Below are 15000 nucleotides of genomic sequence, written 5' to 3' on the forward strand. Positions count from 1 at the left end.
TATTTAGCTTCTTGTCTACAACACGTCACCAGTGGCCTTGCTTTGGGATAGATTTTCATTCTCATATACCAGATTTGATTTCATCTTTAACCTTTTCAGTTGAATTTCCTTGACCTCTGCATATAGCTGTGATTTGGTGAATTTGTTACGTTTCACTTTACATCATCTCTTTCTATATTTTCTTTTGTGGTAGGGAGGTGGGACACCCCTTTGGCAATCTGTCTGTGCCAACCTGAGCTGCACCATTTCACTGGGTATTTTCTAAGCTGACTGACAGTCCTTAAAACAAGTATGCAGTTAAGCTGCTAAGGTAAGATTTGCTATATTAACGTACTTTACACCATATATTAAGCCATAAATAGATCATCCTGTTATGCTTTAGGGTCTCCATCCTGAAATTCCTTGGTCAAGTGAATCTCTCCTCAAGACTGCCAATAGAAACAGTTCCCCTGTGTTCTCCCACAGCCTCTTTTCTCCTCTTTTTCATTGAAGAATTGTTTTGGGAGGGGTGGGGGCTTTATGTGCGTAACAACTGCGGACACAGTCTTATGCCAAGTTACTGGAGTCACTTCAAACTTCTGAATTAATACATGGATGATTAAACAAAATGTTTGCCTCTCTTGTATTCATGGATTTCTTTTTTTTTTCAGGGTTTGGGGGGAAAGAAATTGGAACCCCCCTGGGTAACAGTGTTAGCTGGTCAGACCTTTGGGGTGTAGTAGGATGAGGGAGCTGTACAAAGCTTCCTAGCAAATAAATATAACCCATTAGTTCAAAAGTACTGAGGAACAGTTAACATATTCTGGTTCCAAGAAGCCACTGCTGTTACTTTGAGTAGTTTTGATACAACTAAATCAAAGTGAAGATTTGAAATAGCTTTTCTGAAAGCCCAAGCCTAAGTCATAAATTATTCTACACCATGATTCGTTCAGATAGTAAAACCATACCTCTTTGCCTGACGTTACTGAAATGTGGAAAAGGGAAAGTTAAAAATAAAATGAAACATTTAAATCTTTGCTGTTGAGAACCTCAGATAGATGGCAATGTAGCAAAGTTGATAAAAGAGATACTCAATTAGACTTTATTATTATTTTATTGAGGTATTATTAATAAACATCAGGGTGCAGTGGGTGATAACACTATCCTCGTATTAGATGAGTGGACACTGAGGAAAAATAAAGGCGAGTGGCCTGTAATAAGAAAAAGTAGAAGGATGTGGATAAATTGCAAATGACATGAAAAGCAGAAATATCTTGTATTTGTCCTTCAAGCCTCATCCCTCGGCCTTTAGCTGTATAGTTAGAGCTATTAACTTCTTCATAACCAGTCATGAATAAGCTGTAGTTATATGAGTCTGGGTGACATGGTAGTTCAGAAGAGAACAGATAGAATATTTTAATGTTTTGTTGTTGTTTTGGTTTGTTTGTTCACACGTACACACACACACACACACACACATTTCTTCCCTATAGCCTGGGAAATATTCAGTACTTTATGCATTTTAATTTACTTTTTACAGATACCTCTTTCTCCTAAAACCCCCCAAAACAATTAATTCCTAATTCCAATAAATTTCGTGAACTTAACTATAAAAGATACTCATGTACTAATTCAATAACCTGATATTAGCTGTAATCCATAATGTTATCAGCACTACACTGGTAACAATTACAGTGGCAATGCATAACTACAGTGTGTTTTAAGGGCAGTATTTTAATAAGGTAGGTGTTTAGTTCCTTGTAGCATATAGAACTGGTGATTTTGACTGCAGAGCTGCTTGGACTGGAAATCACAACAGTTGCCAGTAAGGTTTAGAAAGTGTGTGCCAGGCAAGGGAATCACTGTTCAATGTATTTACCCTCTGGGGAGGTAAAACACAGATGGGGGAGTTAGGAGTCTTCTAACATTTAGCTGATACATTACTGGGTAGCAATTCTGCTTCAGGGATGTTCAAAGTAGTTCATCTACCAGTTGGGAATCATTATGGGAGCTAGTACTGCGGATTAGATATGATAGAACAATAAGGGATTGTGGAAGTACGATCCTCCCCCTCCCACAGACGAATGTTTTGTAATCTTTTGTATCTTTTTACAGCTGTCTGTCTTAAGAAAAGAAATGGTTCTGAATTAATCATATGTTTTCAATACACATAGTACCTATATTGAGGTAGGATTCAACTGTCATAGACAAATATGACCTGGTAATATGTATTTGAACCAAAATTATGTAAAATACCATATCTTCTCTGCATAAAAAGAGTACTGTTACTGTGTGTATTCTTTCCAGTCAGTTGATGTAAGAAAAGCTTGCTAAAGCATTTGCATTTGTATTTCTATACTGGGTAAGCAAATGCAACATTAGGTCTGTGAGATTGTTTTTATGCTATGAGAGATAAGGCTATGCTTCAAAATAAAAATTTGTGATGGAGGGTGATCATGCTTTGAGGAAAAAGCATGGTCAAAAATCAGGGGAAAGCAATTCTGTTTTGTTGAGCTATGCTCAGTTATTATCACCTGATTATTTTCACCTTAGCAGTCTCACCTGGACATGCATTAAATTTTTCCTATTTTTTTCTATAGTCTTGAAGTTAAAACATTTTCCAAAATGTACAAACAAACAGCTAATTTCATTGCACTGCTGTCTGCATGCAGTGAAATAAAATATGATTAGCTAGATGAAAATGTGTAACTTTTCAATCAGTAGTTAATTCACTCCCAGAACCATATTCATATAGGTTTGAAACAAAATTGACCTTCTTGTTTATGTAATCTGTACATACAATAAGTGCCTGATTTGGTAACAAGCTACTCAACAATGTAGATTTTCTGAGACCCAGGAAAAGAAGCAAAATCTAGTACTATCCTGAATAGACCCATCACCTGTGCGCTGCTCACGTTCTGAAGTTTCTGCATTCAGAAGGGGCAGAATTAGTGCAGGAGACAAATTCCCTATGTTATGCAGAAGACAAAATCCTCATGGTTGGTTGTAGAGCAGCCGAACAGAGAGCTACAGGATCAGGGAGGCATAGATGTCTTCTGTAGGCTGCCTGGTGTCATTCCCCATGGCTGCTGTTGTCTTCTGAGTCTAGGAAGTTTTGGGCCTGCACCCCAGAAGCCACTCAAAGATTCATGTGACCATGGGCCCTCTCTGGGCTTTGTGCCCACTGATGCACAAGGAGCATGGGCACAGCAGGATCCCACTTTGCATGGTGAATGTGCACCTTTTTATTCCCTGCCATTCATGGCTGCGGCTGAGGGCAACTGAATTACGGCTTTTTCTCTGTTAGAAGACTGCAAGTGGCAGAAATGCAGTAGGATTTATCTTTCGTGCATAAGGGCCCTGCCTGAAGGCCCAGGCAGTATAGGTGCTGAATATCCACAACTCTCCTCGTTAGTTGTATGAACTAAAGTTGATCTGCATCTCACAACACTGTCTTCATTGCAAAGAACCCAAGGATATGTAGAGGCTTTTGGCTTTGCTCTGAAGTTTCTGGGGCTGTTCTGTGGTATGCTGAATACTCCTGCCTTCAAACTGGAAAGGTTTGATGGCAGAGTGAAACAACCAGAAATCCATGGGAATTAATTTACCTGTGGGCAGATTTTCATTTTACATGCATGTGTGTTTTATTTTGGTAAAATTTTGGACTTTCTGCCCTTAGTTTCAAAAAGACATTTTGTATTTAACTTAGTATCTTTCTTTTCTGAAATGTGTAGCAGGAAGACGAATTTCTCTCTCCAGAAATGTCTCCAGCTAATGAAAATACCATTGTATTCATTCAGTATTTACTGCATGTTAGTGAGTGATGTGGCATTAACAAATACACTGGATCGGACACCTGCATTTTCATTTTGTGTTCATGGGGAAAGAGGAGCAAGTGGTTTGCTCTTCCAGGATGACAGCATTGTAAATCGGGGAAATTGTGTCTTGTTGAATGTGCCCCCAGATGGAGATGGACTTGAAACGACAGTGCTGACAGAGGTGTGAATCCTCTCACCTCATCTTAATGGGGTGTTAAATTAAAAACTTAGTTATGACCACATAAACATCATTGTTAAGACAGTTGTCCACAGCACACAAACCTACCATGAGTCATTGAACACATACATTTTACAGTATATTAAAATATTTATATTGTTAATGTGTAATATAATAGAACCTACTGGATTTATTTCTAAAATTTGGAAATGCATTCTGTCTTTTAGATTACTACTTAAGTGTTTAGTTTATGGATGTGTGGTGTCATTTATAAATTCTCAGCCGTCATATATGGCTTATTTAGATTGAGCATGATTTCTTCAGAAATGCCTGTGAAGTACAGTATGATTTTATGCTATTTTAAATAAGCATTTTAGAGTATGTGTATATTTTGCAGTATACTGCTGAACTGATTCTGAACAGGATAGCTCCAGGAACTTTATATGGTCTGGGAATGGTAGGTTTTGCCCCATGTACCCATGTTTCCTCAGGTGCTCCTTGGAAGCCAAGGGGCATCAGATACAACCTCATACTGGCAGGTCCAATACATTTCTTTGCAAAGCTGCTGTGCATGTGTGATTGATACGTAAATGCTTTGCATCCCAACTGTGTGAATCTCATTGCATGTGCTAGAGCTGTGTGTGCATAGTAAATCCAGCATGCTGGATTCCAGATCCGGAGTGCTTTGGATTTGCTGGACATACAAAATACCTGCTTGTTGTGGGATCTGGAAATTGGTAGGTTACTTCCTTAGGTTTGTCAGGTTTGGGTCACATAACTAAGCAACTTACCATGAACTGCTAGTGGTAAGCCTGATCCTATTTCTCTTCCCCTGTGAGCAACAGTGGAAGATCTTGATCCTTTGGTAAGGGAAGTTTCTCATGGAAAGAAAGTTTCTCATGGCGAGCACTGGCTTCTCAAAGGAGAGTATCTTTTGTGTTCAGAACATGTTCAGAAGAGGTGTATCAAAGCAATCAGAGAAAGTCCCTCACACTGGAGCTGGTGCATCCCTCTTCTACTTTGGGCTACTAATTTTACAAAGCAGAGGAATATGGCCTGGAGGGACAGATTTTGCAGATCTCAGCGTGCCACTTGAGTTTGCCTGTCAGTTGATCAGGAACAGCTTTATCTTAAGACACTTTGTGAAATGAGTTATTAGGGGTCTTTACCTGTCCATCAGACAACACCTTTATGAGTTCAGGCATAGCAGGTATTTGCTTTAATCCTAACTGGGCCAGTATCAAACGTGTAACATCTCTTGGTACAAGATGAACCATCTTCAGGAAAAGACCACTTCTTCATAAAAACTAAGAAACCAGTGTGCCTTTGGAAATTCTGAAGTTGTGAAGAAGAAAACTGAGAAATATTACTGACAAGCTTATTCTTCCAACAGTACGTATATTTAGCCTGCACCTACCTGTGGTAGGGCTGATTTTTCTCCAGACCTTATAATGCCTCATACATCATTTAGTCTCTCTCTGAACTCTTCAGAATGAAATTTTGTCTTGTTCAGGGAGCTGGCACAAAGACTGTGAAGTCTCCCTTCAGTTCCTCATTGTTTAACTCAAGATGGAAGTATTGCACAGAACCTTCAAGGGCTCCCTGAGTTTTCTTCAGAGCCTGCTCACCAAGCTTCTTCCCTTAATAGGGAGTAAAATACAGAATTAGTTCTAATTTTGAAAGTCTCCAGGACAGCTTTGGTGTAGAAGAGTTGTTCTCCTTTAGACTGAGACTTGATTTTGTTCATATCAACACACTTGCTTAATCCCAATCACATGTAACTTGGATTTTTTGTGTGTAATGGTATTTGTTTTTATTTCTCTAATCTCTGTATTCTTTGTGCAACTGCTGTCAGACTCTTGCCTGAAAGTACTGCAGGATAATTGCAGAATTCCTGCATAAGTAATTTTTTTTTATGAAATCAAGCCTTGTCTGCTCATAAAATTATTTTTAGTCACTGCATAAATGGACTTCATTATATTTAGACTTTACCAATTATTCACCTTTCCCATGGGCTAAAAAGAAAAAACACAACACAAAACCATTCAGTTGTTGCACTTTTGGAACAATAGTGTCCTGATTATTTTTAATTTGCAAAATCACATATTTTGGAACCTTGGCATTTTGTGTTTAAGTCATTAACATTGACCTGTTCTTTAGATGGTAGTCAAAAGAGTTTACCTAATTGATAATATGAGCACAGGCATTGTGTTGCTGTTGATGTTGAGGCCCTGCAACTAATCTGTACTTGTGCAGTGCATTTCTTTTGACCACATTTCTGTGATATTAATGGTGTATGGTAGTGAAAGAAATGTGTTTTATTCTAGAGTCTAACCCTGCTGTTATCAAAGTAACTTCCAGCTTATTAGCGACAAAGGACTTTTATCCTTTGTGCTGCCCTATTCGCCAGTGCTTCCTGAATTAAACTGCTGTTTCCTGTTCTTTATATGCATGACCACATCTGGGTAGCTTGCTCACAGCCCTGCTGCTTAATAACAATCACCTTCCCTTTCAGTCTCTGTTGATTGTTTCTAATTCACTCTGACAGATAGTGCCTGACAACTTGCCTGCATTTCCCTCCCTCCGTGACCTGAAGTTACTCACAGCACTTATATAGTCTGTCATTTTTAATATTTGATTTCATTTTAAGTTATGTGTTTTACTGAGAAGATGAAACTGAAAAAAAAAAAAAAAGAAGGGGGGGAAAGGCTAGTAATGGAACATAAATTTAACCCTTCTCACTATACAGGGCATGCCATACAAAAGTCTTTTTTGTGTGTATGCTTATGTGGCTGTCTTTGGGTCTATATAATAATGCCATTGCTGGTTGTTTTTTTTCTGGTGTTTGGGGTTGTCTTTTTTTTTTGTTGTTTGCTTTCCTTTTTGTTTGTTTGTTTGTTTTTCTTTGTGAGCATAAACCTCAATGCTGTATTCTCTCAATTAACTGGAGCTTGATTTGGTTTTATGTAAGAATTTTTGCCTTTTTTTTTTTTTTTTTTTCTCCCAAATAGCTTATAATTGGAAATCTTTCTTGGGGTTAGTATTAGGATGTGCAAGAAAAAATGAGTTCTCATGGTATTTAAATGATAGCCTCAGCTAGGCTGTCAACATTTTTAATATGCCTTTCTTTTGCACTTACGTTTTTATTTGTCAGTGAATACAGATCCAGCTGACTCTGTAGGGTAAAGCAGTTGATCCAGAATATGGTTGTTTTTCAACTGCCCCTCGTTTTCATAGATGAGGAGCTACAATATATCTAGATAGGTGGTTAAAACTTGAATACATTTTCTTCCTTGTAACTCTCTGTCCCATGGATAAGTGTGTTACTGTTGCTGTCACTGTAAATTGGTTAGAGATATTGGGGAAACAAAAGTGGGTTACTCTGTTACTTATGCTGAAGAAATCATGGATTCATAATTATCAGACTCACTCCTCTACTACTTTGTCTTTATGTCATACATCTTACAGTCAGTGTTTCCTTTGGCTGTCAGCATGCATACACACATGGCTTTCCTGGAAGGCGTACTAACTACAGGCTATGTTTGCTGTACTGAGATTAGAAGCCATGTTGATTCCATGGAAAAATAGAAAGGTTCTAAAATTTATAACTGTTGGCAATATTGTCTGATGTGACACTGGTGGGTCAGTGGACATTCATATGGACTCTGTGTTTATACATTAGGAGGCAGCACTGGAGAGATACCAGAAGCAGCTAGAATTAGCATTGAATCAGTATGGAACCTGTCTAACCGTAGTTTCTAGTTGACTCCATTCAGTGCACACTTTTTTTGGAAATTCAGTCTGCCCTACATCTTAAGTATGAGACAAAGTTGACTTAATTTGTATGACCTATAAATTTCATTGCTTGTGCAAGGGAAGAATGATGTTGGATTCTGAATTTGCTTGGAGACTTGATTCCAGTCTTTTCTGTAGTCAGTCTGTTACCAAGATACTTAATTTCAGCCTGTAAATAAAATTACATCAGATTATTTAGGATTTCCAAGGCTTTGCAAAATATTCTGAACTCATTGGTCTGAGAAGGGTAGGGCTCCTGGTGGTCTGTATATGGCTGTTAATGATAGGCTGCTTCTGGGGTGGGTTGTGATACTCAATTTAATGTAAAAAATTGAGAGCATATTTCCCTGTTACATATTGGGTGCTTTCTTGTGTAAAAGTTGATGGCAAATGTGTCATTGACTTCGGTGGCAAAGATCCTAAAAGATCTGAAATTATGTGAGTTTGGGGAGTAATTTATTTTGTTCACAAATTGTCTGAGAGCAGATAGGCATTTTCTCATGTTGCTTTGTTGCTCAAAATTATTTGCAGTGTTCTTCATGAAGCAATGCTTGGGCTGCTGATTGTTTGCATTGTAAACAGTTTGTTGTAAATATTCACCATGCTGATTAGTTACAGGAGTCATGTGCTGTTGTTTACGTCTCCTCATTGGCTAAAAGCTGTAACTGGAAGCAGATGCTTATCCTAAAACTCTGTAAAAGAAAATCTATACTAAATAGACTAAAAACTCAGCCTCTCCTTGGGGTTTTGCTTATTAGCAACAAACCCAATAAAATTACGAGTCAGTTCAAATCTTCTTCCCAGCTTTAGGTGCTTTTGAGTTGCATCATGCACTTGCTGGATGGCAGTACTTCTGTGGACCTCAGAAGGGTCTGTTTCTTTCCTCATCCTGCTGGGATAGTGAATGTCCTGCCCCAGGCCCGCACTGAAGCCCACATAACCATTTCCAGCAAGTGCTCTGCTAACAGGGGAGATACAGCCAGCCTCTTACACCAGACACACACCATCAGGAATTACCATGTTTCAATGTTACACTTTAATATATAGCTCAGGCAAATCACTGAAGCTCCTTTTTTCCGTACATGTTCCTACTAGTGAAGCTGGTTTGCTGGAGTACTCAAAGATCAAATGCAAAAGGGTGGGAGCAACATGCAGCAAAAAAAATTTGCATCATCAGTGAAGGAATGTGAGAAATGGCTCTGAATATCTCTTCATCTCTAATTTGAAAGTAAAACTTTAGGTTTCCTTCAAAGCATTTTCTCCCCTTGGACTGATAGTTTCACTGTTATTTTTCGTAGACTATTTATGTGGAAGGGAGTCTAGACGGAATAAAGCTTAGATTACTATTGCTACGTTTTACTCTGTTAGAAATGCTGCTGGGGAGAACACGGGATCCTAGCAGTCCGTGTTCCATTAAGTTTGTATTTAATTATGGTTCTTCCTTTTTATCCAGGCACTCTCCAGCTTCCTGGACCACACACTACAGTTTATCTGGTCACTGTTTTTCTCAGTCCTGCTGAGCACCCTCAATTCCACCTAAAGTGAATGGGAATTGCTGAAGCTCAGCACTCTCTAAATAAAGACCCCTATTATCGGTGTCACTGTTAGAGATAACTTGTGCCATGCATAACAAGTGAAATCACTGTGGTTTTTTTCATTCTTTCATATGAGATTTTTCTACTCTTTACTTTTCTCTACTGCTCAATGGTCCAGCTAGATAACATGGCTTTTGAAATAGGCGATGCCTTCTCTAATTATGCACCATTGCAGTTACTGATGGATTCAGACAATTTTGTGTTCAAAGTTAATGAATGTTGGCTTTGATCAGCCTGTGACTGTGATTGGTAGCAGTAGTTTTATCCATGCTTTATGCAAGTCACCCAAACCTCTTGGTTATACAGAACTGAGCAAACAATCTTACAAGGAAAAAAAAAAAAGTCCACTAAGTGAGCTATTGGTGAGCTATTGTTAGAAAGTACCAAGTGCAAGAAACCCAGCCTACGTGACTCAGAGATGCAAAGGAAGTACAGGAAATGCCAAATGTTTCATGTGAATCTTAAGTATGTGGTGAAAGCTTGTTCTTGCAAAAGCTGTATATTCATTTGGGTTCAGTACAGGTGTCTTCCTCTGCAGAAGCCACTTGGCTTTCTATCCTGGCTTCACAACCCCATCACTGTGAGTGATGTTCTAGAGAAAAGTGTCAAGCTCAAGTAACGAGGCTGCCTTTAATGATCTGTGCAGCTGTGTCTCCCTTCTCGCTGTACAGTTTCTAGATGCATGGTACATCTGTCTGTCCCACACCTCTCCACGCTGCTTCTCTCCAAGATGCACGCTCACTGCGTCAGAGCCCTCAAAAAGGAAACTGAACCTGTGTGACCATTGTGCTTTCCCGCAGGGTTTTTGATGGATTTGCATTAGGTGATTATCCCCTCATGCATGTCTCAGGAAGGCAGGTAACTCCACATTGTCAGTTTTCCATCTGTAGCATGTGGGTAATGATACTTTTCTGCCTCACATGGGTGTTGTGAGGACTAATTAGTTAATGTCTTTTCAGCACTTTTGTCATAAAAATACTAAGCAGTTATTATTATTTCTTATTATTTTGTTGTTCTTAAAATAAGGGATTTTGAGCACTCAGGTATGTCTGAGTATTTGAAAGTATAACTTCATATACATTAGTTGACAGGGTTATGGTAATGTCAGTTGCTTGCTTTAAAAGGCTGATGTGTGCTTTATGCTTGACAATTCACAAATCCATCCCAACTGTGGCAGTGTTATCTTGATAAATATGCCTCTAAAACAACAATATCATACCACCAAACACTGAAATCCAGTGTCTGTAATATAATAAGGCAGAACAGGGTTTACATTAGTTGATTAATAGTGCATGCTTTGGGTGTGCTGTGAGCACTGGAAAAAGCTCAGTTGGCTAGAGGGAATGTGGCATTGGACATCAATGGTTGAACTGCAGCTGAGTCAGTTCAGCAGTGCAGTATCGCTGAGTTTGTGCCAACTTCAATAGACTTCTGCAGAACTTTAGGTTCTCTTGAACCCCTAATTCAAGTAAAACCTAAAACTAAAACAACTTAAGCAAAAATTAACAAAGAAAATATGAAGCCATCACATTTCCCATGATTCAGGGTGGAAAGCAGATGCCTACCAGAGATCGTCCAGGGCATGGTGGGCCCCATCAGAGTAACACTTTCTCATATACAGAATCCAGCCTCAAGATTCCCTTGGTCTTGGGATTTTCTAAGGCAAAGGGAATGCCTTCTGTTCTATGCAGCATAATTAAAAAGTCTGGAAATCCTGATTTTTGCACTAGGGAGCTGAAATGCAACAGGGTTTTTTGTCCCAGAGAAGGGGAATCCTAGTGTGGAAAAGCATCTTCTTGCAAATGGAGGCCTCAGCTTCTGCAAAAAGCTTCTGTTTTCTGGACTACTGTGGAAGCTCTTCTATACAGTCTAAGGACAATATAGAAGGCTAATGGCATAACGGATTCAATTTCCTAGGTGGAAAATGCAGGCATGGGAATGAAATTATTATGTACAGCCACTTGGAATTGGATGCAGAACAAAGCAGGTCTCTGGCAAACATATGAAGAACTGCTTGATGATGGAGCACTGTGGGGGGAAGGAGTGGGGGCTGGCAGGTAGGGATGGGTGGGTTGGGAACTATAGGAAGCGGCAAATAATGAACTTCTGGTCCACAAATACCAGGAAAACGGAATGCAGCTCAAGTCTTAAGCCATCTTTTTCTTGGAGCCTCTTAAGGATCCATGAAAGCATGGCTGTAATTGGATTAGAGTTTGTGTGGAGGCACAAAGCCCCCATGCAGATGTCCTTGACTTGCTGTCTGCTCCCCTTGCGGAGCTGCTGTGAGTTTTGCTGGTGAGGAGAGGGCTATGGTGCTAGGCTGTTGCTGAAGAGTGTGCTTTCCAGAGGCAGTCCTCTGCCATGCCACAGGTGTTTTCCTGCTCCATGACAACACGTACAACTGGAGTGTCTACCTCTTCCCAGACTAAACTGACTGCTCTGTGTGGAATGTGACAACACAGAGCAGGGGGATGCTGAGGTCTTGGGCATGAGCAGTGTGTCTGTGGGAGATGTTCTGGGGAGAAGAGGGCTGGGACAGAATTCAATATGATAGGTTTAATGAGGCTAACAGGTTAGTCCTCTCAGCAGAAGGCAACTGCTGCCTTGCTCAGTTGAATGGATCACATCAGGATTTCTTTCATTCCCAGCTTTTCCCATGGGATGTTCTGTGGGAAGGTATGATCTCCTCCATACAATAAGCTGTCAGCCTTGTGACAGCTATATAGTGCCTGGACTGGTTTGTCTGCACAGGAGGATTTTCAGGCTAAGTCTTTTTTGCTAAGGATTTTTGCTAAGATTGTCTGACTATGAAAACAAAAGTACCATTTTCTGAGGGTTGATTTGAAAATGTGTTTGTAAGGTAAGGATGCTGTATATGAAATGTAGATAAATAATAAAGAAGAGTCTTGCAGATCCTATGGAAGCTGGCAAGGTTTTCTTGCAGAGTTAGAGCCACTGTTAAAAAATTCTTGGGCTTTGGTAAACTTGGCTCTAAAAGCAATTTAAAATCTACAATTATAATGGGAATAGTTTTAAGTGAATTGCCTAATTAAATGCAGAGAGGATATATATTTTTGAAACTTGATAACTCTTTCTTGTAGCTGCCTGTGCTTAACATACAAGCTGCAGTGTTTTATGATTTGCACCTGAAGTTACTTACGCAATACGCCCAGCAGCTATATGCATGTCCATTTACGTGACCTTGTAATCAGTTTATTAGCATTTTAATGCCTTGTTGCTGTTATTTTTATCAGCCTAAGCTACAGGAGTTAATTTATATAGGATTTCATAAACTAAGATTGAAAGAAGTTGTTCACTAAAAGTTATGAAGTAATAATACAGCCCCAGTCATAGCAGGTTTTTCTGATCTTCAACAAAGTCACAGTGTAAGCTCTAGTGATTTGCTTTCTTAGTGTGTTTGGAGTTTTTAGGTGTTAATTTTACAATTATTTTTTACAATACATTTTCAAAAAGCCAAAATTTATAGAGATGTAACATTTTAGTAAACCAACAAATATCTCTGCAGGGAAAAAATTGCTATATTTTAGAGCAACTAAATCCTTTTTCTGATCCCCACATCTTGTCTTTGTTTTTCTGGGCTCTTTTTTGTCCCCACAGCGATACTGGCTGGTCTGGTAAAAGCTATTGCATTTTTGTGTAACACTTGTTGTTCTTAGAGTAGACTATGACAGTTCTAACAACACACCTACTACATACTGTAAACAATTTTATTTAATTGATGCCAGAATTAAATGCTATTTCTTAGAATAAATTCATAACTGGATTATCTGGAGGGAAGAGTTTTAGTACCTAAGCTTGAAGCATGCAGAATTTGTTAGGAGGCCATTGGCAGTACCTCATTTTGTGACTGCAACTAGTGTTGCTTTATGGTGGTAAATCAGTATGAATAAAAATCGAACTTTCCAATGCATTCCCAGCTGATTGGCTTATGATATTGTGTGCCTGTATGATAAAATAGGACATCATCCTATTGGAAAACAACACAAAACTCCATTAATTACGCATGTACTTGTATCTTTTTATAATGTTTTTACAGTTTTAGGAAGGGACAAATCCTGGGACGTTATCGAGGAGCGTAGCTGAGGTAAAAGCGGCCCACTTTTGCTTTGAGTGGGGAACACAATAATAGACTGGGCTGCTGGTATACAAAGTTTATTACTATTATTGATATATAAACTAGCTGGGGCCTTATGCAAAGAGCAGCTGGGTAATTTAGCAAGCTCCTGGATCTAGTTAACAAAAATCTATGTTCTGTCCACAGTAGGGAATGGTTGTAGCTGAGAAACTACTATACATTAGATTGTACCACACCTGTAAGCTGTGTAGGCTGCAGAAAACTTTAAATCCTCTCATTACTGCCTTACATAAGCAGACATTTCAAGCAGTTCCACATTTATCTGAGATTACCAGTTAAACTCATTAAAAAGCAACTAGGGCTTTTTCACTAAATTGGTTGGTTTCAGGATTTTTGTGTGCTTCGTGATTAACAACACTGTGTCTATGATGAGGGAGATGGCTTGGTTGCTGGGTAGATCTGAGGTGACATTTATGTTGTTAGTGCTCTCATTTTTGATGAAGCTAAACTTGTAAAACTGGAACTAGAATATTTTCTTGTTTTATTAATTGAGGAAGAAATGCACCATTAACATCTCAGGGTCTAGCCAAGCTCAATCTGACAGCATTTACAGGCAGACTGATTGAACAAAGTGTTTGCAAACCTCTTTATCATTACTGTTTCCTTTTTTTTAAAAAAAATTCCAAGTAAATGGGGAAAGGCAACTTTGACTTGTAACCAGGTAGCAGTATATTAAGCTTCCTACCACTATATTGCACTTACCACCACCAGCATCCTGGTTTTATTTGGGCTTTTTTTTTCTTTCTCCCCTTGTTCCACACTCTTTGCACCTTAAGTTGCACACTTGTTGCTACTCACTCAATAAAAACTAGTTTCTTTAAATCCCTAAGTAAAGTTAATCTGGTGTGGTTTCACAGAAGTTGATGGGTCTATGCTGGTGGATTCCTCTGTTCAGAAACATAAGTGCTTTTGGGATCAGAGCTGACAGTCATGAGCTTCCATGGATAGGGACCATTTTCATCTTTTGTACTAGGAAGTTATTGTCTCCTTAGCTGCAGTACAGGGTTCCAGATCCAAATATGGCCAATATCAGACAAGACATCCAATCACTTCTGTAATACAAGTAAGAATAATTATGGTATTTAACATCACCTTTTTCATAAATCCATCAAATAAGTCAAAGCAGCAGGCATAACTAATATTACTTACAGTCAGATAGGGCTACATCTCCTTCATAAAAAGTGTTTTTCTACAATATTTAACCATTGTTGGCAACAATCATCAATATTAATCCCTAACAGCAACATGATAACCAAGTGAGCAGATAAAATGGCTGTTAAAAAAGTCGGAAAAAAAGGAATAACAGGATTGTGGAATTTTAATATTCTCCAGCTATTTATTAAAAAGTGCTTATTTTGTATGTGTTTATTTCTAATAATCAGCTGTAACATTACTTTGCAAAAAAAACTGTAATTGCTTCTTAATTTCAAATCCCAGTTCCTTTGTGCTGTATACAAAGGTAGGATATTTCTGTACTTA

At 38.7% G+C, this 15000-nt stretch overlaps 1 protein-coding gene across 2 annotated transcripts in view; it reads left to right on the forward strand.

The window, feature by feature from the left end:
* ZNF536 (zinc finger protein 536) overlaps nt 1-15000 on the forward strand; it is a 347404-nt gene that overhangs the window by 115965 nt on the left and 216439 nt on the right. Inside the window, exon 5 of one of the 2 annotated variants that reach the window (XM_057400263.1) lies at nt 194-310. The exons of the other annotated variant lie outside the window; for it this stretch is intronic. The gene's annotated coding sequence lies outside the window, so the exon portion shown is untranslated. The remainder of the gene's footprint in view (nt 1-193; nt 311-15000) is intronic. 2 annotated transcript variants of the gene reach the window in all.

Source organism: Pezoporus wallicus, unplaced genomic scaffold, assembly GCF_028554395.1.
Source record: "Pezoporus wallicus isolate ANWC-B61680 ecotype Strahan unplaced genomic scaffold, APGP_CSIRO_Pwel_v1 contig_13243, whole genome shotgun sequence".
In the NCBI taxonomy this organism is placed as follows: domain Eukaryota; kingdom Metazoa; phylum Chordata; class Aves; order Psittaciformes; family Psittacidae; genus Pezoporus; species Pezoporus wallicus.